Source organism: Lycorma delicatula, chromosome 2, assembly GCF_047948215.1.
Source record: "Lycorma delicatula isolate Av1 chromosome 2, ASM4794821v1, whole genome shotgun sequence".
Taxonomy (NCBI): Eukaryota; Metazoa; Arthropoda; class Insecta; order Hemiptera; family Fulgoridae; genus Lycorma; species Lycorma delicatula.
In genome coordinates, this window is record NC_134456.1 from 90300449 (window position 1) to 90322737 (window position 22289).

At 33.4% G+C, this 22289-nt stretch overlaps 1 protein-coding gene across 3 annotated transcripts in view; it reads left to right on the forward strand.

Moving 5' to 3' along the window:
- Positions 1–22289, forward strand: part of LOC142318991 (bcl-2-related ovarian killer protein-like) — a 421142-nt gene that overhangs the window by 20367 nt on the left and 378486 nt on the right. For all 3 annotated transcript variants that reach the window (XR_012755090.1, XM_075355752.1, XM_075355753.1), the window contains exon 2: positions 14141–14254. The gene's annotated coding sequence lies outside the window, so the exon portion shown is untranslated. The remainder of the gene's footprint in view (positions 1–14140; positions 14255–22289) is intronic.

Below are 22289 nucleotides of genomic sequence, written 5' to 3' on the forward strand. Positions count from 1 at the left end.
TTATAAAAAAGGATTATTATTGTTTTAGTTATCAGTCAATCTATACTATACAAGGGAATATTGTAATCGCGAAAAATTTCGGTTTTCAGATTCCAACGGAAATATCCATGTTGACCCTCCGTGAATCCGTTTTGACTAGTTTCGGTGTGTGTACGTATGTATGTATATCGCATAACTCAAAAACGATTAAGAATGTTGAAATTTTGGATTTGGGAGTATTGTAACATCTAATTGTGCACCTTCCCTTTTGATTGCAGTCGACTGGATCGAAAGAGTCCAAAAAAAGCCGAAAATCTAAGAAATTTGAATTTTTTACTTTTTCTTAACTGCAGTAATAAACCCTCATTGAGAGCTTTTCAACGATATGTCATAAGCGATTCTTTTTTCATTGGTTCCAGAATTTTAGCCCAATAAAATTTTAATTAATGAAATATTTTGATCTTACAAAAAGGAGCATATCGGCGACAATCCAACTTCATTCATTTTTTTAATCCTTTCTTTTAATCTAGATATATTGATTTATTAATAATTATTAATCTGTGATTGTAAAAAAAAAACACAAAATAATAATTCAATAACAAAAAAAAATTAAAGAAAAAAAAGTTATAAAAAATATATGTAATTTAACAGGCGTACAAGGAAGTCGTGCGGTGTCTACATCAGATTTTTTTTTATTCAATTTAGATAATCTTTTAACTTCAATATATGTACTACATCTTAAATATTCGTATTTCTGTTTCATATATACTCCAGTTTATATCTATCTTTCTCTGTTACTTTTACTTTCTACACGTCCTTCCATTACTGAATTATTGGAACGGAACGCAAGAATAGCGGGAGATTTATGTATCTCCCTACTAATCACAGAGCCTGGACAAAAGTTTCTTGTCATTCTTTTTATGGGGCAGCTAATTGTTTATTTGGCGGTTATATTTTACAATAAATAATTAATATATAAAACCCACTTACCAACAATATTTTAATGCGTCCTAGCGCTTTCGAAAACGAATTCCATCTTCAGGAATTTGAATTTTTTATTAACTAAAACTTTATCGTCATGAGTAGAATTGTTGTAAAGTGTGTAAAATATATAAAGGTGGTCGTCATTTGTTAAAATTGCGTCGACCTAACGTCTTGTCATAATAAATGCCTCCACCGAGACGAACTGACCTTGGGAGATTAGCCGCATATGTGCTTCGGTGATTCCCCGATTGATTCCCGGTGTGATTCCCCTTCAGTCCGTCCGCTGAAGTCCTTTCGGTGATAAAGCTTTCCAACCTAGCAGAAATGCGCCTCTTGAGGGCCTTAGTTGTTGGAGGATGCATTGTACTCCCCTCGCCGGAGGGAGTCACATGTGCTGACAGTGTCATAATTGTAAGAGTTATGAAAGGAGGATGTTCGGTCGGTGAAACAAAGTCGAGAAGCTATCTTCATCATCACGCCTCGGCCGGATTCAATCCGTATTAGTAGGTCGTTCTTTGTTCTGTCTTTCCGTAAAACCAGTTGTAAATAAATTACTAAGCGTAAACTTTACATCTTCCCTTGGCTCTGAAAAGGGCGACACAGGGGAAAGTGCAGGTCTCTTCTCTCTTCCATCGGGCGACTGCTGGGCTTCTTCCGCATTCGTCGCTCTCCGTCGGCGGTCTTCTTCATCTTCTTGGGTTGGAAAAGAGGTTGGTAGGTTCCTACAATAGATATAACGTTTGCAAGGGGGAGGGGAGTGCGATCTCCGTATTCCAATTAGTAAGAAGTGTTCAAGGAAGATTGAGGAAAAAAACTATTTCTTCTGAACGCACGTGCATCTAGGAAGGGTGGGGGAACCGCGAGGCTGAAAAAGGTGTCCTCTGAAAAAGCTGTAACCAGTCTGCAGCCCCTGTAATAGACCTGAAACAAAAGAAAATAAACATTTCCTAATACTAGAGCAGAGATATAAATAAATCACCCCGTAAAATCGGAGTGCGATAAAAAGGCGGCCGCTGAACGTCTACAGAAAAGGTTTTCAGGGCCACGAATTTCGTTGAGGTTAAAAATTTTAACCGGCTGAAAAATGATTTCTCTAGGAAAATTTGTAAATATAGTAACTATTATTAAATTACCTAAACCTGGGTTTCTTATCGATGACCACCAACCGACTTCGTCGCTTATAAGTTCCTGCCAAAATTTCTCTGCTCTCCTGTATCTCCTAAAATCTCATCATTTTGAGTTTTATTAAACCACCTAACTTTCATTATCGTTTTGCAACATATTTGAATGACTTCTTTTATAGCGTAGTGATATATACTCATATAAGTAACATTCTAATACACAAAACATTTTCACAGTAAATTTCAAGAAAAATGCATATTCCTATATCCCAGAAAAACTTTCCGTGTTGGGCAAATCTCAGCTTCGCTTTTCTGTATTTTTTCCGGACGGCTTTTTAGGTGATTTCATAAAAAGCTACCTATTGTAATGGGTACCATGATTCGACTTCTGGAATTTCGATATATCTTCGTGTTTCACATCCCCCAGACTCCAAAGCCACAGTCAGCTCAATAGTTTATTTATACATTACTGTATTTTGGACAGGATAACTGCCGTTATTTTGCGCCGTCACTTTGAAATTGTTCCTTAAAAATAACGCGTCTAAAAATCTCGGTCGAGTTCGTTAACGGCCAAAATCGGACCATGGGGGTGGAAAAGGAAGGGCTTTTTCGAAAAAAACAAAATATCGTTATAATTTTCTTATAAAGTAAAATATCGAATTCGTTTAACGTTCGTACTATTCTTTGGATAAGGGCCTAAAATTTATCTAAGTAAAGGTTTTTGATATCACCAACCATTGATCCAGGGGGTGGAAAAAAATGGGGTTTTGAAGACAAAAAAAAAATCATACCTCCCTTAATAGGCACAGTATCGAATCGGTTTAAAGTGGGCGTTAGTCCTCTTTCTTGTGAAACAGTTTTTGATATGAGCAACCCTTACGGTAAGGTATGACCAAAATGTTGCTGGAATTGTAAGAAGATGGGGCCAGTGGTATGCTAAACATGTGAAATCTTTTTCACATGTAAATTCGATGTTATTGTCGTATTGAATAAATTCGATGTTTTTCTTAAATTTAAGGTGGAAATCTCTTTTTATCCGCTACTTAGCACCGGTGAAATCTACTTCCGGCGTGCCGAAAGGGATTCTTTTTGTACTAAGATGGTCTTGAAAGCCGACATTTACAAAAACGTCGATGTTCACCATTTCTACCGATCTCTATATGTTCCTCCAATCGGTAATAGAGCTATAGCTGGGAATATAGAGTTATTAAAGATTATAGAGGTATAAAGTATTAAATTATCAATAATTTAATAGGCCGACTTCAGAATGTCGAAATTTAAAGAAATGAAAAAGTGTAATTTTTTTAATTATTAATGTCAGTTTTTAAAGGTTATTTTATTTTGAATTTTTATTTATATTTTATTTAAACTTTGTATTTCCTACAAAATAAAAACACATTCCGTATGATAAAGTACGGAGGAACAACCTCCTTGTATTTAAAAGTAGCTACATCCTTAATACTTAGGAGAAACGGCTTAGTGTAGTATAAACTAGCTGAAATTCAGGAATATACGAGTATATTATTTTCTAATCTATATTTTCCGACAAGGCTTTTTGAATTTTCACGTAAAAATATTTCGAACTCTAGGATTATACCAGGTGTCCGAAAAAGAACTTCGCGATATAAAATTAAACTTATTTTATTATATTTAGAATTACAAATGTAGTTTTTTATTACTTGAAAGTACAAAGTCTAAAGTTTTTTATCTATCAGTGCAAATAAATATATCTTTTATAGCCCTACACATAATAAACCGTTAATAATTAACCTCAGTCTCTTGCAACCATGTCTGCAGGAATCGCTTCCATGATTCCTGTTATTCTTTGGTGCAGGTGGTCAAGTGACTGGATTTTTTTCTTATTACACCATGTCTTTTACGAAGCCCCAAAAGAAGAAGAAATTCATCGGCGTCAAATCATGACTTTGCGAGGTCAAGCGATGTGAGCTTCTCTGTATATCCAGCCGTCTGAGAACCGTCTGCTAGAAAATTAGGTCCTTCATATTTTAAGTTTGCGGAAACATAAAGTTCTCTAACATATCCGAGTAATAGTTTGCTCATTGAAAAAAATGAGCTAAAAATTCGATTATGCATGTTACCACACGAGGCATTCACTTTTGGACAGTTTCGAATGAATTCTATCTATTGGTGTGGGTTTTCTGAGCCTCGTATTCGACAATTTTAACGATTCACGACTCCATCAACATGAAATGTTACTTTATCAGAAAATAAAATAAGCTACAGGTAGTTTTCATCAGCAGAAATGAATTATAGCATGGTTGTTACAAATGAACTGTTTGTGGCCTATCGTTAAATGTAATTTCACGGATAAACTGCAGTTAACAAACACGAAGTTTCAATCGCTTCGAGCAATATCATGAATAATGCCTTTAGGAACGGTAGTTGACGACTAACACTAAAAACTGAATGTTTTGGACTTCCCTGAAGTCCAAAACCAGTAAACTTCAGTACCAAAAGTTCTGACTTTTGGTACTTGCTTTATTGGCGTACCTGGTGAGTGTCCTTTCAGAACTCTTTCGGTTTCTGATGTTCACACACTTATGTATGTTTTTGTCAGTTGGAGAATTTCTGCGATGAACTCTCGTATAATTTCTTTGTACGACAGTTACTGATTTTGTTTCTGCAAACTAGTATACGCACCTTGCTTTCTGAGGGAAAATGTATAAACTAAAACTTAATTTTTGTCGCTTCAAGATTACTTATAAACACTAAAAATTCTGTAAAATAAAAACTATATTCGTTCCTGAAACCCCGCAGATTTTTTTTTGTTGAACATCTAGTATATCATTGATCAATAGTGCAATAGTACATCATTGAGGATTCACTGGTAAGGAATGACAGCAATAGTAAAAATTTGATGTGGACACCATATTACTCCCTTCCTCTCAAGGCTCGACCCACGATCCCGTATAACACGGCCTTGAGGGTGCCAGTGCCTCTATTCCCCTGGGAGGCAATATCAGACCCGGCTATGCCGTTCCTGACAGCACCCTCCAGTGGCTCCCTTGTACACGTATTAAATTACATATACAAATTTTTTTTACAATCAGAGGTTAATAACTATTAATAAATCAATATATTTAAATTAAAATCAAATGTAAAAAAAGGAGATGAAGTCGGATTCGAACCGATGTGCCTTCCCCTTGTTCGATCCAAATATTTCATTAATTAAAACTTTATTTTGCTATTAATCTGGAACAATGAAAATAAGTACCACTTATGATATATCGTTGAAAAGCTCTCAATGAGGGCTGATTACTACTATTAAGAAAAAGTCGAAAATCCAGATTTTTTTAGATTTTGGCTTCTTTGGTCCAGTCGATTGCAATCAAAAAGGGAGGTGCACAACTAGATGTTAGAACAGTCCTAAATCCAAAATTTCAACATTCTACAGCTAATCGTTTTTGAGTTATGCGAGATACATACACACGAACAGACGTCACGCTGAAACTAGGCAAAATGGATTCACGGATGGGCTAAATGGGTATTTCCGTTGAAATCTGAAAACCGAAATTTTTCGCGATCACAATACTTCCTTTACTTCGTACAAGGAAGTAAAAATTGAAAAAATATCATTATTGACCTACGTAAAAATCATTCCAGTAATTATATTTAAAGAATCTTCTCTTTAAGTTACCTACAAAAAACATACAGCCGATCTCCTTGGCGGGGTGTAGCGTCTCGGCTTTTCATCCGGAGGTCTCGGATCCCGATTAGGCATGACATTTTTCATAGGCTAAACTGTCCATTTGAGCTAGTGACCATAGCAGTTGAATCTGTACTCATAAAAAAAATTAGAGGTTTTTTTCTACGAAGTAGTATAATAATCATATAAATTTGTCAATTTTATAAAAATTAAAGCTAGAACATAAATTAAATGAAGATAAAAAAAATTATGCGGGTCAAATATTTTGAATTTTTTTTTACTTAATTCATATTCAGGTAAAAACAAATTTAGGATATTAACGAAACTGGATTACAAATTACAGAATAGAATGTTTCAATATTTTAATGGATATTTAAATAAATAACTTCGAGAAAAGTATATTTTAGAGATATGGTGTGCTCATAAAAATTTCTAACTGCAATACATGAACTTAATATTTATTTACTTACTTAATAATTCTAATTGGTAGTCATTTGAATAATAATACTAGAAGTCATCAATAAAATGATAAATCTGCATAGAAATTCAACTTAAATCTTGATAGGATCCCTTAATTCAAATAGAATCTAATATCTTAATTGAAATCGTTTTAGCTGCTTCATACGTCAGGCATGAAAAAAAAAAAGTTGCTTTATACGTATTTGGATGATAGCTGATTATTAGAGTTTAAATCGTAACGAAGTTGCTGCAAAATATAATTATGTGATGGAAATATATAATTTCTTCAACAGATTAAAATTATAGTAATTTAATAGTGTTAGCCTGTAGGGGCTCTCTTCAAGGCCTATATTCCTAAATTATCGAACAGAACTAATAATACATCAAAAATAATTGCTAAGGTTGTCTCTCTCTCTCTCTCTCTCTCTCTTTTTATGTGTGCGTGCGTGCGGGCGTGTGTGTATTTTGAACTCTATTTGACTTTATAACAGTTTCAAGAAAGGTTTAGCTTGTAATCATGCAGACTAATCATAGGTTTGGTAGGTTACGTTCTATACTATAAGAATTGATTTACTTAATTTTCGAAAAAATCAAATGAGTGTGAAGAAAGTTATTTATGAAGCTATAATGTGCTTTAATGAGGTTGGACTTGATGAAAAAAATTGTATTTCCTATATGGTTTTTAGACTCAAAAAATAATACGGTTGAAAAATTTTGTAAAAAAGCACATAGGTTCATAAAAGCACCACCTTTATGTTTTATAAATTTTTTTGTCTTCAGTCATTTGACTGGTTTAATGCAGCTCTTCAAGATTCCCTATCTAGTGCTAGTCGTTTCATTTCGGTATACTCTCTACATCCCACATCCCTAACAATTTGTTTTACATATTCCAAACGTTGCCTGCCTGCAGAATTTTTTCCTTCTACCTGACTCTCTAATATTAAAGCGACTATTCCAGGATGCCTTAATGTGGCCTATAAGTCTGTCTCTTCTTTTAATTATATTTTTCCAAATGCTTCTTTCTTCATCTATTTGCCGCAACACCTCTTCATTTGTCACTTTATCCACCCACCTGATTTTTAACATTCTCCTATAGCACCGCATTTCAAAAGCTTCTAATCTTTTCTTCTCAGGTACTCCGATCGTCCAAGTATCACTTCCATATAAAGCGACGCTCCAAACATATACTTTCAAAAATCTTTTCCTGACATTTAAATTAATTTTTGATGTAAAAAAATTTTATTTCTGATTGAAAGGTCGTTTCGTCTGTGCAGTTCGGCATTTTATATAACTCCTGCTTCGTCCATCTTTGGTCATTCTACTTCCCAAATAACAAAATTCTTCTGCCTCCAAAATCTTTTCTCTTCCAATTTTCACATTCAGTGGTCCATCTTCATTATTTCTACGACATTTCATTACTTTCGAATTATAAATTAATATAACTTTTAACCGTTTCAGTTTATACTCATACGATTAGAAAGCGAATTTCTGTAAATGTTTTCAACTATTTATTTATTTTTACATCCTTGTATGAAGTAAAGGAAGTATTGTGATCCTGAAAAACTTCGGTTTTCAGATTTCAACGGAAATATCCATTTTGACCATCCGTGAATCCATTTTGACTAGTTTCAGCGTGACGTCTGTACGAACGTATGTATCGCATAACTCAAAAACGATTAGCCATAGAATATTGAAATTTTGGATTTAGGACTGTTGTAAAATCTAATTTTGCATCTCCCTTTTTGATTGATACGACTGGAACAAAAGTGTCCAAATACGCCCAAAATACAAAAAATTTGGATTTTTTATTTTTTCTTAACTACAGTAATAAGCTCTCACTGAGAGCTTTTCAACGATGTATCATAGTGCCACTTATTTTCATTGGTTGCAGAGATTTAGCCCAATAAAATTTTAATTATTGAAATATTAGGATCTTACAAGGGGAAGGCACATCGGTTCGAATCCGACTTCATTTCCTTTTCTTTTTTTTTAATTTAAATATATTGAGTTATTAATAATATTAACCTCTGATTGTAAAAAAGGTTTTACAATAAGCCACTAAATCCTTTTTTTATCCGTTATCTGGTTCGGCCAGGCCCATGCCCGGTGTAATTGTGTTAGTTTGTCCATGCTTAGAAAGAGATTGTTGAAGATTACCTCTATATTCCTGTATCTGTCGTTCTCGTTCTTGTAATTCTGACCTGTATTCTTTGTATGTAAAGTCCTGGAAGTTGTCGTATGATCGACAACTTAATTCGATAATAAAAAAAATGTGAAAAAATAAAAGAATACCGTAGTTAATAATAAAAATATGTAATTTAATAGGCGTACAAGGAAGTCATGTGGTGTCAACATCAGATATTTTTAAATTACCTAATGCAGATACAGGTGTCCCGCGAAAAAACGGAGACACTTTCAGGACACGTTCTACTGGTGAAAATAATGAAAAAATTTAATTAATTAAATAAGTCTGAAAACGCTTTGCTTTCGAGTTACGGCTAGCGAAAGATTTCGCCCGGATTTCAACTCTTCTAATAAAAAGAAGCCCTATTCTAATTTTTGGACCCAAATTAAGGAGTAAAGTTGGTGCCTTTTTATATAATCTGAGCTGGGGAGTAGGATAAAATAGGTCTGTAACTCTGGTAGTTTTTATGATATCCGACTTAAAAATTCGGTGTCAAAAAACAAATATTTTAGGTTTGTAGTACAATAGTTTTTTTAAATTACTAATAAATGCGGAGATTTACTAAAAAAACTTGTAAAGAATTTTATTATGAAAAAATTAATGTAAATACAGCGAATAAAATAAAAATAATAATGAGTTTGAAGACCTAAGTTTGGAAACCTATTATTTTCACCAGTAGAACATGTCCTGAAAGTTTCTTCGTGAGACGCTGTAAAAGCAGTTCAGTTACATATCCGGAAAATTGTGGCGGATAATAGGCCTACCATTGTCAGGGTGATTTTTTAGTCCTGTTACTCAATTGTTAATGTCTGGTAATTTTTTTCTGTGAAAAGGAAATTTTGTTTTGCGATACGAAGTTGGTAGCGCTACTCAACCGGTATAGATATGGCAGTGTGAGTTGATTCTCCTTGAGCTGTGTAAACGTTTGTGCCGTTTCCGGTCGTGTTACGAACAGAGTGTCTTTTACCATAGAACAACGAGTTTTCATTCTTGAACAATATTTTGCTACGAAATCGTACGCGAGTGTAAAAGAATCATTTCAAATTAAATTTGTTGGTGTTCCTCCGCCAGAAAAAAATGTCAATTTCTAGGCTAGCAAACCGATTCCGAGGGAAAGGTAGTTTTTGCGACAGAAAACGTAGCGGTCGACCAACTCGCTTGACAGATGACGTTTTAGAGAATGTGAAAACAAGATTGCTCATTTCTCCACGGAAAAGTTTACGAAAACTTTCCACGCAAGTCGGTTTGTCATATTCGAGTGTTCAGAAAGCCGCTAAAAAATTGAAATTGTATCCGTATCGTGTATGATTAGTCCAAGAGCTTCAGCCTCCAGATTTAAACAAGCGATTGCAATATTGCCGTTGGTTTAGGTCTCTCATAAACGATAACGGAATCGAATTTTTAAACACAGAGTTCTTTAGCGTTGAAGCTTGGATCCATCTCGATGGTTATGTGAACAGTCAAAACTGTCGAATTTAGGCGGTTGAAAATCCTAACGCTTTACAAGACAAATCTTTGCATCCTGAAAAAATTGGTGTGCGATATCTCATCATCGTATAGTCTGACCCATATTCTTCGAACAGACAGTAAATGGTGAAGTATACAGGAATATTGTGCGCCAATCTGTGTCACTCCTGGAACCTCAAGAACGGTAATGCTGGTTTCAGCAAGACGGCGCTACATGCCACACGTCTCGAGAAACCATGGATTTTCTGCAAGAGTTGTTTGATTATCGAATAATAAGCAAGGGGTTATGGCCTCCAAGGTCCCCAGACCTCACATCTCCTGACTACTTTTTGTGTGGCTATATTAAGTCGGAAGGCTTCAAAAACAATCCTCACACTATTGATGAACTTAAAGTCAGTATTACAGACTTAATCACGAATATTTCCAATGCAACTCTTAAAAAGGTTTCTGCTAATATGCTGAAAACAGTCCGTGCGTGTATAACCACAAGGGGTGGGCATTTTGAGCATATTCTTTAACAATTATGTAAGTAATACCTTTTTATTAAATCAATTTTGTAAGTAACAAATACATTTTTTTTATTCTACCAAAATTTTCCTTTCTTAAATTACATTTAAAATTGGGTAACAGGCCTAAAAAATCACTCTAATTATCATTTATGGAAATGTTGCCTGTACGTTTAGCAATCATAAATATGCTTGAAAAGCTTATCTCAAATTTTATCTACATAAATCCAATTAGTAAGTCACTTTTTTGAACTGCTAATGAATACTTGTATTTTTCTAATCCTGTTTAATAATTACCTTTTATATTTATACAGTGGAATCATCATTAAACTTGTGTAAACCGTTTATGGTTATATCCTAATAGATTGGCAGCCTTTCAATTTTAAAATATATATTTTTAAATTAAGAAATATTATACAATAAGTATTAAATGTAATATTTACATGTTTCTTTACCAAGTAGCAATGTGTTAGAATACTGAAGTATTTAAAAGGAATGAACAAATTTCTTCAATATATACAAATTATTTGTAAATATTTAACAATGTTTTAGTAAGAAACAGTTATTTTTTAACTTTGGTTTGTAACCAATCTTTTTTTATCAGACAGGTATACATGAATGATATATTAGTTAATTACCTTCTTATAATGATAAAAAGTCATGTAAAAACCACAAAAAGGAAGGACATTTCAACAGTTAAAATAGGTAAATGCCGTCAAAGCATAAAAATAAAATATTTATTTTTAGTTTTAATTAAAATTTAAAATTTTTACTCTTTAGGTGGTTTAACGTTAACAAATGCATCTAATAGACTTAAATCGTGAAAAATCAAAGGAATTCATACACCTATTTTTTACTTTGTGCGTAAAAAAAGGCATATAATTCAATGCATTTAGCGATCCACTTTAAAAATGTCATCCATATCTCAGCTGTTCATTAACCGATTTGAACAAATGACTGGTCAGTTTATTCACAATAAAAATTTTAATATTTTATCTGGTAAAACATTATTTAATAAAATTAATATTATAGGAGTGTACTTGAGAGCTTGAACTGCAAACGTTCTGAATACATCCTCCAGATTATTCTATTTATCCTTTCAAGGATAAATAAGACTGTGGTACTGGTATGAGCCCCTGGCCATTGTGGCTTCCTCGGGAACGAACAGGCCGATGAGGCTACCAAGAGAGCTGCAATAAACGGCATCCGAGTACAATCGGCATGTGAGAGAGACTTCATGAGATCAATCCGTGTAAAATTGCGGGGGCAGTGGAATAGATTCTGGCTGCTGATTCCTCCCACGGCATTTCATAACATCCGGGAGAATGTGCTCGAGAAACCTCTTTCCCCGAGCAACAGAAGAGACCAAGTCATCTTAACTCGGCTAAGGATTGAACATACCAGGCTTACCCACGCTCACCTACTTGGCTCTCCTCAGAAGATCTGTGAGGCTTGTATGGTCAAATGGTCCGTGTACCATCTGCTCTTTGATTGCCTAATCTTTGGAACTATCCGACAAAACTTAGACCTGGGTTCGGATATGAAATTTCTATTAAACCAGAACGAAGGTGTAAATCGTTTGTTGCGGTTCCTCTCCTACAGTGGAATGAAGAATACGATGATTTAGTGCTTTTTGTCTGAGTTATGTATTTTATTTTGTGTTTATTGTTGTCACTTGTCTATATTTATTATTTATTGTTCCTGTTTCTTTATTGATTATTTTTGTTGTTTTATATAAGAATACATGATAGTGTTACTGTAGTCGCTAATGACTATAATTGTTGATGCGAGTGTAAATAAAAGCATTAAAAAAAAAATAATGTTTACAGAGGTATATTAACGATTAAAAAATAACAATAGCTGTCATTTTCGAATTTCACAGTAAACACTTCAAACTTTTTATTTTGTAGATTTTGTTGGATATATGTACATAAAATTCAATGAAAATATGAAATCCGTTCTTAAGATACCAATTTATATTGAAAAAAAAACGAAAATTGTGGACAGAACGAAAATAAAGCCATATCGGGCGTTTGTCCACGTTAACTTTTACTTTCCCGTCCAGACAGCACTATAGTAGATCTATAGCTCTAGAAGGGAAAGTATTGTAATCGGTCCAATTTGGGCATATGCGGTTTTCACCGGATTTTGAAGTTTTGACACCTAAGGAACCCAAAAAACCGAATGGAAATTTTCCGGATATTAATGTACGTATAAATATGTGTTCGGTGTTGGCATATAAATCACCTTACATGTTCAGAACTACTGGACTGATTTTGACCAAATTTGGTCAGATTACTTCTATATATGGGGCATTGATGCCATTAAAAGGTCAATGGGGTGAGGATGAGGTAAGGTCACCCTCATCTCGAGATTTCGCCTGATTAAGATCATATTTTTCATAGGCACATTTTTTGACAATTAAAACAAAATATTTGCAAAAACCATTTTTACAAAATCGCACCCTTACCGTAAAAAAATACTCTAAACTTTTTTGTGATCGCTATTATTGTTATTTTTCATTGTGGTTTCATCTACTGTTGTCTAATTACTCATATAAATTAATCTTTACTAAACTGGTAGCCCCAAATCCTACCAAGCAGTTGGACCCAAACAAAAGTTATACATTTCTTATAAATTTTATTTTTTCCCTTTTTTATTGTAGTCGAGACTACTTTAAAAACAAGATTCATGCATTTTTTAAACCTTTTTTTCTTTCTCTTTGTTATTGTACTCAAGACTCCTTTAAAAAAAGATTTTTTATAAAAGTGAACTTTGACTCCCACTTTGGGGTTTGCGCAAAAAGTAATAAATATCTTCGTGTAAAAAATTAATTTATACATTATCAAAGGTGCTAAAAACGATTTTAATATTTAAAGTAGTTGAAAAAGAAGCATTTTTTAGTAATCCAGATTCTAAATTTGTGGTTTCAACCTCAAGTCAATATTATTATCTACTAAGAATAACGTGGGATTTTTTAAATATATCATTAACATTTATAAATTGCCGCGTGATGGGAAAGTCCTAAAACTGTTGTCTTTTTCTTTAAACTGCTTTTTACTAAAACTAAAAAACTTTTTTTTAAAACTGTTGCGTTTTTCTTTATTTTGATATCCTGTAATCAGTCTCTTAAGATAGGCCAGCACCTCTTGGGACACCTGTATTATCAAACCGATGACCGGATATAAGATTCATTATTACACTTCAAATCAAACACACTCGATTACCGATATCTATCAGCCCGATAATAAATTACATCTTTCCCAGTAAAAACGCTTCAAAAAGTTTTTTGATCAACAGTTATATTCACTTTTGGCTAATCACTTTTTGGAGACATAATTAGCCTGGAATCGTCCAAATTAAGCGACAGCAATGACAAAAGATTGGTTATCAAACAGTTAATAAAAAGTATTCTTAGAATTTTCTTTTCTGCGTTTCATAAGAACATAAATTTGAGTCAAAAAGCTAATTTTCCTTTGGTTTTTAAAAAAAATAAGTAACAGAAAAAAGAATGGAAATTAAAATAGAATCGTCTCAATTTTTTACTGTTACTAAGAATGGAATTTTTAAGCTTCAAACTGGCAAAGATATATATGACAAGTTTATTGCAGTATGTTAAATCGCTAGATAACCTTCCAACTTATTACCATTGTGCATTTCATTTTTTTATAATAAAATAACTTTGCTCAGTAGCGGTATAAAGTCTATATATTTATATTTTGTTTGAATACATTTTGTTCATAAAATTTCTAATTTTTTTTTTTTGTTCCAGATATAACGTTAATTTTGATCACGTGTTCGATGAGAACATTTATATTTACGCCTACTTATCAACTATGTGTCAGTAATAAAAGTAAAACTGAAACTTTTTCTTTCAATGATGAAAGTAAGTACAGAAGTTATATAAATTATATGGTATAATTTATGTAGTCTATCATTGTATATATAAAGAGATAAGTGCTCAAATTTCTGTAAATTAACGTGTCTATAATACGTTTATTCAGGTCAGTTGTAGAATAAAACTATCGTAAATTCATTTCACTACTGCCTTCTAAACCATATAAAGTAAATTTTTGGGAATTTTATTTATGTGTAGTATTGTTGAAAGGTAGACCCAAGTAATAAAAATGTAACTTAACAAAGGTAAACCCAAAAAATATAATATATATATCTTATATTTTTTGTCCTCTGCTAAGTTATGACGTCACATGTGAGCGGTAGAATTAAATAAATGGATAATATTTAAAGTGTAAAAAAGTTACTCGGTCTGGGTGGGTCTCTAACCCGATCGCCCGGTCGACTCGGTGCCTGGTACATTAAGCATCGCAGCTGTACCAATCTGCCGACTGTACAAGCAAAACCTGTGCTATGTAAGTTGCGAAATTACATTAGTTTAGTTAGTGTCGATCTTCGCCGCTAGTACCGTCATATCCGCGTGAATTAATTACGGTATGCGCGAGCACTCCCAACCCCGTAGGGGGAAGACACCCATCTTGTGACGTTACCGGTTGCCACACCACCCTCTCCGTTCCAAGCCCTGAGAGGCTTTACCGGCGGTCGTCCTTAGACCGTCTAACTGATTACATGTCACAGTCATCAGCCAGGCCTCGGCCGGGATCCCACCGATATAAATACCTCGGCATACAATTACATCAGTAAAAAACCAATCAAATTTTGTCTTCACGTAGGCCACCATGCGCGAGCACTTTAGTTAAAATCATTAAATTAAATAAACGAAAAGTATTTTATTTAAATAAAACGATAATTATTTTAAATTAAGTTGTGTATGTATGTGTGTGTAAGCTGTTTATCAGAAACAGCCCACAGTTGTAGGACTTTCCCGGAACGCCGCTAAGCCCTGCGTCCCGGAACGCGGGGCTTAGCGGCGTTCCGGGAAAGTCCTACAACTTTGTTGTCAGTTTTTTTTTAAGTAATGAAATAAGATTGTGTAATATTTCCCGGCGTTCCTGTGAGGAAATTAAGGCTCCACAGGGCGCCAAGTCTCACACTTTGGGAACAAGTAATTTAATCTAATTATAAAGACCAATTGGGACGAAGTGATTTCGGTACGATTTTAAAAGCTTCTCCAAATACAAAATCTTATTTTCTTAAAATCGTTCGGGCCTCCACGTGGTTGGTCTGGATAGCTTATGGAGAACTGGAGATATCCATAAGTGAACTAAATCGAAATCAAACCTGTTTGGCTATACTCCAAAGTTGTAAACTCGTGGTCTTGCCCACAACACAGGAAAGAAACATTCTAGAAAGTTCAAGTAAAGTTCTTTTATTACTAACTATATCCCTTCTGGTAATAACCAGAGAAGTTCACCATCAAATTGGGGAGGTGGACAAATAAGAGAAACTTCTAAAGACGAATCGGAGCGTCGGAATACACCCAAAAAACAAACAGTTAAAACAAAACAGTTCCACTACTTTGCGACATTAAACATTAATTCACTAATGAAAACAGGGAAACTCAAAAACCTCACAAACATACTAGAACACCAGAAAATAGTAATATTAGCATTACAAAAATGAGAAATACCACACAAGAACACTACGAATCACAAGGGTTCAGAATCTACCAAGGAATTCCTGGCAAAAAAGTCATGAAAAATGTCCCGCAGTTTGGAACAGGTTTCATCGTCAAAAACACAATACTCGTATTGTACTTTTTTATTTTTATTTTTAGTATTTTATTTTTTTTCAGTCATAGATTTTCAAGCGTACTCAGACCGAATCGCAACATTAACGATAAAATCAGCAAACAAATTCTACACACTAATCAACGCACATGCACCAACAGACATTAAAAACAGGACTAACCCCAAGGAAGTGGAAAACTTCTGGAACCTATTGGACCAGATAACTACCAAAATAAACAAAAGGCATACCAAAATTCTATTAGGGGATTTCAATGCACAGTTGGGAAAGGAAAAAAGATACCAAGATATCATTGGTAAATGGCCTGTACAGAAAAGAACAAACGCAAATGGCCAAAGACTGATGGATTACTGTAGAAATCACGACCTTTTATCTAAATTCACCAGACTACCCAGAAAAGCCAAAAGAATGAAAACCTGGAAAAGTCCCAACTGGAAACTAGGAGAGTTTCAACTCGACCATGTCTGTGTGGAAAAATAATTCACACAAAGAGATCTACAATGTAAAAGTGATGAGAGGTTTGGAAGTAGACTCAGATCATCACTTAATCAAAATTAAAATCAAAATGACACCACGGAGAAAATCTGCAAGGGACAAAAGATTTAAAAAGCAATATGACCAGAATAAAATGACAGGAAATGTCACATACACCGAAAAAACAGACCAACTTGGGACTAAAACAAACTAGAAGCTCTGGTGGAAAAACTAAAAGAAATAGCATCAGAAATTGCACCGCCAGATAAAAAAAGGAAACACCAGTGGTGGAACATTATTTGTGATCAAGCACTGGCAAACAGACACAAGGCTTGGTTGATCTTCCAATCAAGAAAGACAGAAGAGAACCAACAAAAACTAAGAATGCAAAGAAAACTCGCACAAAAAATAATCCGAAATCAAAAGAGGGAGTATCACAAGAAATTACTAGAACAGATTGAGGAAGACTTCCATAAAAATAATACAAGACAGTATTACAAAAACTTTAAACTGAAGAACACTACATTTAATGCCCCAACACTAATGTTAAGAAATTCAGAAGGAAATCTGGCACACACTGATAAAGAAAATGCCAATATCATGAGAGAAAGCTTTAGAAAACTTCTGAATTGTGAAGAACCAAAAGAACTTCTGGAAATAAACACAAATACCCAGATTAAGACACCAAGAGAAAACATCCTTCCACCAACATTAGCAGAAGTAAAGATAGCTCTGAAGCAAATGAAAAACAAAAAGCAAGTGGAGAAAATTTCCTGACTGCAGATTTATGGAAGAACGCGTCAGAAAAAGTACACAGAAATCTCCACAAAGAAATGGTAAAAATATGGCACAAAGAGGAATTTCCGGAAGAATGGAAAACCGCAATAATCCACCCTTTACATAAAAAAGGTGATAAAACCAACCCTGACAACTATAGGGGAATTTCCTTACTAAATTGCACTTACAAAATTCTATCAAGAATAATTTACAACAGAATCAAAGACCAACTGGAACAAGAACTAGGGGAATACCAAGGGGGATTTAGACCATGACGAGGCTGCCCAGAACAAATTCTAAATTTAAAATTAATTATAAGGTATCATAAACTAAGGAATAAACAACTGGTAGTGACTTTTATTGATTTCAAGAAAGCATATGATTGTGTACATCGAGAATCCCTGCTAAAAATCCTGAGAAATTTAGGGCTTCACCCAAAACTAGTCAAAATCATCGGACTAACACTAACGGATACCAAATCCAAGGTTAAATTCAGGGGAGAAATATCTGATCCATTCGACATCAAAACAGGACTGAGACAAGGAGATGGACTGTCACAGCTTTTATTCAACTGTGTCCTTGAATTTATAATACGGGAGTGGAAAAAATTAAATAAAGACAACGTTAAAATTGGAAAAATTATCTCAGTAAATTGCCTAGGCTTTGCGGACGATTTAGCCCTACTATCCCAAAATATAGAAGAGGCCAGATACCAACTGTCAACACTGGAAGAGATTGCAGGAAAAATCGGTCTAAAAATTTCATACGAAAAAACCAAAATTATAGTGAGAGACCCACTATGCATAAGCAAAGTAAAAATAAACAATAATGACATAGAACTAGTAGAAAGCTTTAAATATTTGGGGGAAAACATCACGCACAACCTCCAACAAAATCCAAACTGAAATGAAAGAATAAATAAACTCATCAAAGCCACAATAAAAACACCATACATCTATAACAAAAAATGCATGTCCATAAACACAAAAATAAGACATTATCCAACCAGAAATACTTTACGGATGCGAAACCATATTTGGACCGTCCCAGACAAGGTTTACCGACAAACTGGAAAAGATTGAAAGACAGATTCTACGACGATGCATCGGGAAAAACATTAAAAAAGACGGGATTTGGAGAATTATTCCAAACGAAGAGATTTACAAAACTATCATCCCGATAACTAATAAATTTAGAAAGAAGAGAATTTCCTTTCTAGGACATATTTTCAGAATGGAAGAGACCAGACTTATCAAACAGATAATCGAACTTTTCTGGAACAAGAAAAGCAGACCGAACTGGTTATACGAAGTACAGAAAGGCATGGAGGAATTAGACATAACCCGTGAAAACCTAAAAACGAAAACCGGAAACTATGAGAAATTAAAAAATAAAGAAACAAGATTCCTATCAAAACCCAAGAAAACAATAAGCCGGGTGTACTCTGAAGAAGAAAGGGCAAGAAGATCTGAAACCCTTAGAAATTACTGGCAAAAAAGAAAAGCTGAAAAACAACAAATCAGCAAGAAAAGAAAGAACTTGCCAAAAAAAAAAAAAATGAACTAAAGTGATTCATTATGGTCTTAAAAGAAATATATAAAAAAAAAAGACCAATTGACGACTGTGATGGTGGACAATCTTTTACTGTCCGGTAAAAACGAGTATCGGTATTCATTTTTTTTTTTTTAATGAATGTTATAACGTGTGAAAATAAGAAACGTGTTACAGAAAGTAAGAAACTGTGCTGTGGATTTTAAATCAATGATTTTAACTGTAATAGTACCGCTAATAATAATGACGGCAGAATTTTTTGTTTTAATAATTCTATCGTGAGTGATTCATTGTTATTAATGGTCAATAAATTTAACGCTCTTCAATTGATTTACAAATATATGACAAAGAATTACGGAGTACGGAGTCCGTTCTCCCTCCATCAGATTGAGAGTTATTATTTTTTTTATTAATCTTTAAAGATTAACAATATTTCATATTAGAAACATTATTTTCAGTAATTAACTGATTAATATATTAATAATAAAACGTTTCTAATTATCGTAATTACGTCGTTATATAATTTGTTTTATATATATATTTTATTAACCGTTATATAATTTTTATATATATATTTTAAAACCCAACTTCAAAAATAGGATATTTTTAGCGAGACCGTTATTTATTTTATTGTATGTTTAACCATTCCTCTTGAGAGAGAGTTTTCAAATGCTTCATCAGTTGTTATTATTTTGTATAAATTTAATTACTTCATTAGGGTAGCAGATTTTAGGCCTACCTAAATTTTAATCAAAGACGAAACTAAAATACATAAATTTTAAAAATAAGGTTTACTAGGTAAAAATTAATGCTACATTTATTCTTCTTTAAATTTAGACATTTTAAGTTGAGATTTATATACTTTATATCAGTGATTCCCAAACTGTGCGCCGCGGCGCCCCGGAGAGCCGCGAAATATTGTAAAATCTTCATAATTAATTGAACCAAGACATATATAATTATTAATTTAATGTTAATAAAGTATAAAAATAATGAACATACACGAGTTTTACTTATTTTTATCTCTTACTTACGAGTAGTCATACTATTACTTAGGGTAGGGCGCCATGGAAAAATTTTAAATGAAAAAGGGCGCCGCGACTCGGTAAAGATTGGGAACCACTGCTTTATATGTTCGTATATTTAAAAAATTATTTTTAACAGGGTTATCTTAAATTTAAGAAAACCCTGTAAACAAAAATTGTTACAATCAAAACTTTTGATTGTAACAAAATTTTTACAATAAATTATAATTCAGTAATAACAATAATAAAAAAATATGAAAAAATATTAGAAGTTATTAATGAAATAAAATTTTATTACTGTACAGAAGAATTAAGAGGAGTGGAGTGGTAGGAGAAGACCAATTTGGTTTCAGGAAAAGTATAGGGACAAGGGAAGCAATTTTAGCGCTCAGATTAATAGTAGAAAGAAAATTAAAGAAAAACAAACCAACATACTTGGCATTTATAGACCTAGGAAAGGCATTCGATAATGTAGACTGGAATAAAATGTTCAGCATTTTAAAAAAATTAGGGTTCAAATACAGAGATAGAAGAACAATTACTAACATTTACAGGAACCAAACAGCAACAATAATAATTGAAGAACCTTAGAAAGAAGCCGTAATAAGAAAGGGAGTCCGACAAGGATGTTCCCTACCTACGTTACTTTTTAATCTTTACCTAGAACTAGCAGTTAACGATGTTAAAGAACAATTTAGATCCGAAGTAACAGCACAAGGTGAAAAGATAAAGATGCTACGATTTGCTGATGATATAGTAATTCTAGCTGAGAGTAAAAATAATTTAGAAGGAACAATAAACGGACGGATGAAGTCCTACGCAAGAACTACCGCATGAAAATAGCAAGGAAAAAACGAAAGTAATGGAATGTATTATAAGTAATGTAGATGGATCACTGAGTATAAAAATAGGAAGAGAAAAGATTACGGAGGTACAAGAATTTTGTTATTTGGGAAGTAGAATTACTAAAGATGGACAAAGCAGGAGCGATATAAAATGCCGAATAGTACAGGTGAAATGAGCCTTCAGTCAGAAATATAATTTGCTTACATCAAAAATTAATTTAAACGTCAGAAAATAATTTTGCAAGTATATGCTTGGAGCGCAGCTTTATATGGAAGTGAAACTTGGACGGTTGGAGTACCTAAGAGGAAAAGATTAGAAGCTTTTGAAATGTGGTGCTATAGGAAAATGTTAAAAATAAGATGGGTGGATAAAGTTGAAGAGGTGTTGCGGCAAACAGATGAAAAAAGAAGCATTTGGAAAAATACAGTTAAAAGAAGAGACAGACTTGTAGGCCACTCGTAGGCAGACTTGTAAGGCATCCTGGAATAGTCGCTTTAAATTTGAAGGGACAGGCAGAAGGAAAAAATTGTGCAGGCAGGCAGCGTTTGGAGTATGTAAAACAAATTGTTAGGGATGTAGGATGTAGGGGGTATATCGAAATGAAACGACTAGCACTAGATAGGAAATCTTGGAGAACTGCATCAAACCAGTCAAATGGCCGAAGACAAAAAAAAATTATGTACTCATTTTAAAAAAATGTATGTATGCAATTTAATAGGCGTACAAGGAAGTCAGTCATATGGTATCCACAGCAGATTTTTTTTTTAAATAGATACTCCTTAGCTTCTTTTCTTGTTTTATATTAAAATTTCATTTTTAGTGCTGACAAAATTTCATCGAAGCAAATTTTATCTTTCAAAAATTTATACGGTTGTAGTTTCCACAACTGCTTTTTTTGCGCGTTAGGTCATGATAATAACACTTACCAACTCGTTATCAATAAATACTGTATACCCTCTTCTGCGAGTCGGAGCGAATTTATACTAAAAATGTCAATGTAGTTGGGTATCGTTACGATGAAATTATCGAAAAGTTTTATAAGCTGGCTCTTTATCCGTTAAGGTCTACTTCGTTGGAATTATTTGACCTCAGTAATCCTTATTTTGATTTTTTTTTCAAAATAAAGGGTTTAATACCACTATATTTTTCAAGTATTAAATAATTTTGCTTTGAGGTACACTCTTCCAGGATAAATGTGAAGACTATGCATACGTATTCCGATATAGTGAGACTAGGATAGTAGGTCGGACTACTTGACCTGACTTATTGATAAACTGTTGAACAACTGAGTTTGCATTCTAGTACTTATGGGATTTTATAACCTGACTGATTTCGAATTACTTGTTAAAAAAAAACTCTTAAAAAATCATTATTAGTGCTGCTTTTCGTTTAGAATTTTTAAAAATGTTCAGTTTTTTATCTTATCTTTTCCGGGTGTAATATAGGTTTTTGTAGAGCAAGATATTGAAAGAGTCAAGGAGATAGAGTTCTCTTTACAGATGTTTATTTATTTTGTTACTTACAATGAAATATTGATTTTTTTTTATATTACAATTAAAAGAATAATTTTCAAATTATTCTGTA